Source organism: Orycteropus afer, unplaced genomic scaffold, assembly GCF_000298275.1.
Source record: "Orycteropus afer afer isolate SDZICR_OR568_19922 unplaced genomic scaffold, OryAfe1.0 scaffold00054, whole genome shotgun sequence".
Classification (NCBI taxonomy): domain Eukaryota; kingdom Metazoa; phylum Chordata; class Mammalia; order Tubulidentata; family Orycteropodidae; genus Orycteropus; species Orycteropus afer.
In genome coordinates this window covers 14,785,501-14,791,530 of record NW_006921641.1, presented here as the reverse complement: position 1 = coordinate 14,791,530, position 6,030 = coordinate 14,785,501, and the positions used below count along the sequence as shown (strand labels likewise).

At 39.4% G+C, this 6,030-nt stretch overlaps 1 pseudogene; it reads left to right on the top strand.

Moving 5' to 3' along the window:
- Positions 1–3,373, top strand: part of LOC103195366 — a 73,707-nt pseudogene extending 70,334 nt beyond the window's left edge.
- The last annotated feature ends 2,657 nt before the right edge of the window (positions 3,374–6,030 follow it).

The following is a 6,030-nucleotide window of genomic DNA, read 5'->3' as shown; positions in this document are numbered from 1 at the left end:
AAGTATATGTGAACTGCTGTATGAAAAGTGAATTTACTCTGTAAATCTTCACCCAAATCCTAATAAAAAAAAAAAAAAAATCTACACAGTTAGAATGCATGATCTATAATACAGCCTTATAATGTGGATGAATCTCACAAACAAAATATCTAGTGAAAGAAGGCAGACACTAAAGAGTACATATGGTATAGTTGCATTTTTATAAAGTACATATACAGGCAAAATGAATATGTTATTAGAAGTCAGAATAGTGATTACCCTTGGGGTAGTGACGGAAAGGGAGCATGAGGGGGTTTTCTGGGCTACTTGAATCATTTGTTTCTTCATCAAGATGCTGATTACATGGATGTGGTGTTTGTGAAAATTCAGCAAGCTGTATGCTTGAGGTTTGTACAGCTTTCTCTATGTATGTCATATTTTAGGAGCCCTGGTGATGCAGTAGTTAACATTTGACTGCTCACTGAAAGGTCAACAATTTGAACCTACCAGCTGCTCCACAGGAAAAAGATGTAGCCTGCTTCCATAAAGATTACAGCCTTGGGAACCTTATAGGACAGTTCTACTCTGTCCTATAGGGTCACTATGAGTCTGGATTGACTTGATGGCAATGTGTTGTGTGTTACATAGATTTTTAAACAATCTGTGTCATCTCTTTAGTGCAATGCAGTAGACCATTAAAAATGGCTCCCAATAATGTGAGCAACAAAATAAAGTAAGTAGTATTAGATTAAGGCACTCTGGTGGTGTAATACCTAAGGCATTTGACTGCTAACTAGAAGACTGGTGGTTCAAACCCACAAGCCACTCCTTGGAAGAGAGACTGGGCAATCTACTTCCATAGAGATACCACCTTGGAAACCCAAGGAGGGGCTGTTATGAGTCAGCACTGACTCTCTGGCAGTGAGTATAAAATTAAAAAAAAAAAAAAAAATCCCTGTGCTGACATTGCTTAAACAAATGATTGAATAAACAAATACATCCACTCCTCACTTATTGACATGGTTAGCTTCCAAAAACCAGGTCATTATGTGAAAATTGGCAATATACGAAAACAGAGGATGATCACATCAGATCACAAATGGAGGATGACTACCTTACTACATAACTGCCAAATTTCACCATTAATTAACAGCCAAATTTCATCATTACAAACCACTGAGAATCATGGCCCAGCCATGTTGGGCCAAGTTGGGTTAATCAACACAGCCAGAGTTAACCTCACCTTGTACTTCAGTGTTTATTACTGCCAGATGTATATCATTAATGTGCAAAATAGTCAGATAGTAGATTTTTACTATTGTCATAAACGCAAAATGTCAGATAACAAGATAGTCAATAAGTGAGGAGTATATACAAATGGAGAAGAGACAAATGGTCTGTGCAGAATTCCAAATAGTTTATTTAGATACTCCACCCTCCAGGAGACAGAGCACAACTCCCTACTCCTTAACTGTGGCAGTGCATAATAATTTCCTTCCAAAGAGCACAACATGAAGAGGGGAGAGAAAGAGTACCTTACATTGGAGAAAGCTGACAAACATACTACAGCCAAGTGATTGAGATCAACATCAAAGTGTTAAGTCATGGTGATCATATGTGCTCTTGATATGATGTGATGAAAATGGTCCTCTGCAAAAGCCCTGATCCCAGTCTTATCATGAGAAAAAAACATTAGACAAATCCCTGTAGAGATATATTCTACAAAACATCTGACCAGTACTCCTCAAACCTGTCAAGGTTGTGAAAAACAAGTCTGAGAAACTGTCACAGCCAAAAGGAGCCTAAGAAGATATGATGACTAAATATAATGTGGTATCCTGGATAGGATCCTGGAACAGAAAAAGGACATCAGGTAAAATGTAAGGAAATCTGAATAAAGTATGGACTTTAGCTAACAGTAATGTATCAATATTGGCTCATTAATTGTAACAAATGTACCATACTAAAATAAGATGTTGTTGTTGTTGTTGTTCTGTGCCGTGGAGTCAAACCCGACTCATAGCAACCCTTCCTTGGGTTTCCGAGGCAGTATCACTACGGAAGTAGGATTGCCCAACCTTCCTTCCGAGGAGTGGCTGGTGGGTTTGAACTGCCAGCCGTCTGGTTAGCAGGCAAGTGTCTTAGCCACTATGCTACCAGAGCTCCCAAAATAAGATGTTAAGATAGGGGAAACTGGATGTGGGGTATATGGGAACTCTGTACTATCTTCAAAATTTGTGTGTAAATCCAAAACTTTCTGAAAAATAAAGTTAAAAAGAAAGCGAGAGAGACTCAGGGCCTGAGCAGTGGCTGTGATTCAGGAAGCCGGGGTACAAGTGGGGCCTGCTTCACTGGACAGATGTGGAAAGTGTGGTCCAGGCTTTACCTAGGTGGAGCCAAAGCCATCACAGAGCCAGACCAGCTGAAGGAGGTGGGCATCATGGCCATGCTTAGAGTGGTCTCAGGGTAACCCAGCTTCAAGACAGGGGCTGGAGTCAAGGGTCTACAGTGTCTTTTCATGCCAGCACTGGACAAACCCAAGACCAACCTGCTCAGACACTTGGACTGATGTGTGGCCTTCATTTGCCAGGCCAATGTGGAGGTCTTTGTGGTACTCATGCACTGGTTTCTTTTCCAGTCCTTCAGAAGTTAATCAAAAAGTTGTAGTGACTGCTTTTGTGATGAAGACTGACCAACTTACCTTTGAAAAACCCTAGAAAAATCCCCAGACTATCAAACCAGTTGTAAGGAGTGTATCTACCTGATGTAAATGCTCACCCCATATGCATGGGAGTGAGTTCAATTACAGACCTGAAGGGTAATTAAATTGAATGAAGGTTTGAACAGCAACTTAAATTACACCAAGCAAAGGGATATGAAGTGGATACCTCTACTGTGATTTATAAGCAATATTGTTTGCAAAAGGTTACAGAGAAGTATCCAGCATTGCAGAATTTATCTCAGGAACTCTTTACTGTTGACCCAACCACCATTTCACAAGGATTGAAAGATGAGGTTCTCTACAAATGTAGAAATTACAGGCCATCCTAATTTGGAAGTTCTGGCATTTTGGATCATGTTGAAGGAAGTGGCCCTATAGCCTTTGCTCAGAAGAGAATGACACCAGCTTTCATGCTTACAACAAAGGCTCAGGATCAATGCACCTCTTATTTCTATGAACCTGTACAGTAGATGGAATCCACTTTGTTGGGACTGGTGGATGGGCAGGTTCTTTGTCCAAAATGCAGTATCAAGTTGGGTTCCTTCAACTGCAATGTTGAACAGTGCTCACCAGTGTGGTAGATGGATAACACTTGCTTTTTAAATATATAAAAATAGAGTGGATGAAATCAAAGTTCTGCCTGTTTTGGGATCACAGACAAGAAAAATATAGACTTGTGACATTTTATAGCTTCAAAAGAAACTTGCTAATCATACGTGTGACCCTTGCATATTGTCATTTATGACAGATTTCTACTTTTTAGGTCTTCAAAATTTCATTTGAAATGTGAAAATATGAGAAGATAAAATCACTTTATGTGACATGGAAATTATATTTTGTTAGTTTATTATATTATTTTGATAGACTATATAGAAATCAATGTTTTTTAATTGTGTACATTGCATTTCATTTGATATTAGAATCTCCTATACCCCTAGATGGGAGCTCTGGTAGCATAGTGGCTAAGACACTTGCCTGCTAACCAGACGGCTGGCGGTTCAAACCCACCAGCCACTCCTCGGAAGGAAGGTTGGGCAATCCTACTTCCGTAGTGATACTGCCTCGGAAACCCAAGGAGGGGTCGCTATGAGTCGGGGCCGACTCGACGGCACATAACAACAACAACAACATACCCCTAGATAGAGCTCTGGTATAGCAGTGGTTCAGGCATTTGGCTGTTAACCAAAAGGTCAGCAGTTCAAAACCATTAGCCGCTCTGCAGGAGAAAGATGAGACAGTTTTTGCTTCCTAAAAGAGTTACAGCCTTGGAAACCCCATGGGGCAGTTCTACTCTGCCCTATAGGGTTGCTTTGAGTCAGAATCAACTCGATGGTAGTGGGTTTGGTTTGCTTCGGTATACCCCTAGATACACTGTTTCCTGTATTTTAAAAAGTTCTGATTTTTGGAATGTGATTTATGTGATCTTAAGGTGTGGACAGACAAAACTATGTACAAAAATTAGTAATAGTCATGTTTAAATATTCTTTTACTTCCAGAAATATAAAGCAGACTTATTTGGTCATAATTTGAAATTTATTTCTCTCTTGTGCTCTTTTTTAAGGGTTCAATTAGAAAATCTTAATTGTGTCTAGATTTTTCTTGAAAATGTGGAAAGAAAGGCACTGATAAAAATCCGATTTTCCTGTTACTGTTTAGGAATCTTAATAATCTAAATTGTTTCAAAAAGCATATTTGAGATACATTTTGAGGTAATCCATGTAGAGAAATGTATTAATGTGAGATATGTTTCTAATGATGGTAAAGAAAGCAAATTCTTAAAGCACAAAAATGGGAGTAATTTTAAATGTAAAAAAACATATGAATGATGATCCACTTTTTAAAAAAATGTCTGGCTAAATTTTTGAAATGTATGGGAGTGTTATAAATGAATCTTTTCTTTTAAATTTTTGTTGCGATTTGGGTGAAAGTTTACAGAGCAAATTCATTTTCCGTACAACAGTTAATACACATTCTGTTTCATGGCATTGACTGCAATTCCCCACAGTGTAACAGCTCTCTTCCCACTTCCTCCCTGTAGTTACTTCTTCCCTGTGTTCTTCTTTCCTATGCATTTCTGCCCCCTGAGCTATCTCCCTGTGCAAATACTGCCCTTCTGTTCTCCCATGATTTATCGTTCTAAGGAGTGTATCTATCTGATGTAAATGATCACCCCATATGCACAGGAGTGAGTTCAATTACAGACCTGAAGGGTAACTAGAGGTCATAGTCTTGGGGGTCTCACTAGGGTTTATAAGACCAGTAAACCTGGTCCTTTTTATCATTTTGAGTTTGGTTCCACATTGTTCTCCCACTCTATCCAGGATCTCCTACACTGATCCCTTTCTGAGTGGTTGACAGTGGTAGCTGGGCACCATCTACTCCTTCTGGTCTCATGGTCATGTAGGCTAAGGTTTGCATGGTTCACTAGTCCCTTGGACTAATTGTTTCCATGCTTCTTTGATTTTTTTCATTCTTCTTTGCTCTGGACAAGGAGAGACCCATTGTTGCATCTAGATGGCTGCTTGCAAGCTTTAAAGATTCCAGTCGCTACTCACTAAAGTAGGTGTACAATGTTTTTGTGTAGTATTTGATGCCAATTGAGCTTGATGTCTCCTGTGACCATGGTCCTAAACCCACAGGTCGAACAACTCACTCCCTCATAGTGGTTGGTGGTGGCTAAAAGTTATCATGATTTTGCCCCTTACTAGCTCTTTCATATATTTGGACATTCTTACAGCACATACAAATACGTATTTAGAAATATTATCTGCCAACCTTATATAAGGTCATGGGTATATTCCCTTTTGACCAGACATACCTGATAATTCAGTCTATCTACCCATCTTATGGATGATTCTTGAGAAAATCTCAATATAGGACCCAAAGCCTTTGGCAATTTCCATGTGATAACCTTGTGAGAACACAAAGTGTTACTATTAAAGGCTGACATTTTATCTCATGACATTTTGTCATACACTTTATGTCTTATGACATTGACTGCAATTTCCTACAATGTAACAGCTCTCCTCCTACTTCCTCCCCATAGTTACCTCTTCCCTATTTCCTTCCCTCCCATGCTCTCCTGCTCCCCAAGCTGTCTCTCTGTGCATACACTGCCCTTCTATTCTCCCATGATTGATCTCTCCAAGGAGTGTATCTACCTAATGTAAATGATCAGCTCACATGTCTGTCTTTTATTTGGCTGGAAGCCACAGGAGTGGGTTCAATTCCACATGTGAAAGGCAGCTAGGGGCCATAGTCTCTGGGGTTTCACTAGGCTCTATCAAAGCAGCAAACCTCATGCTTTTTATTATTATTATTATTTATTT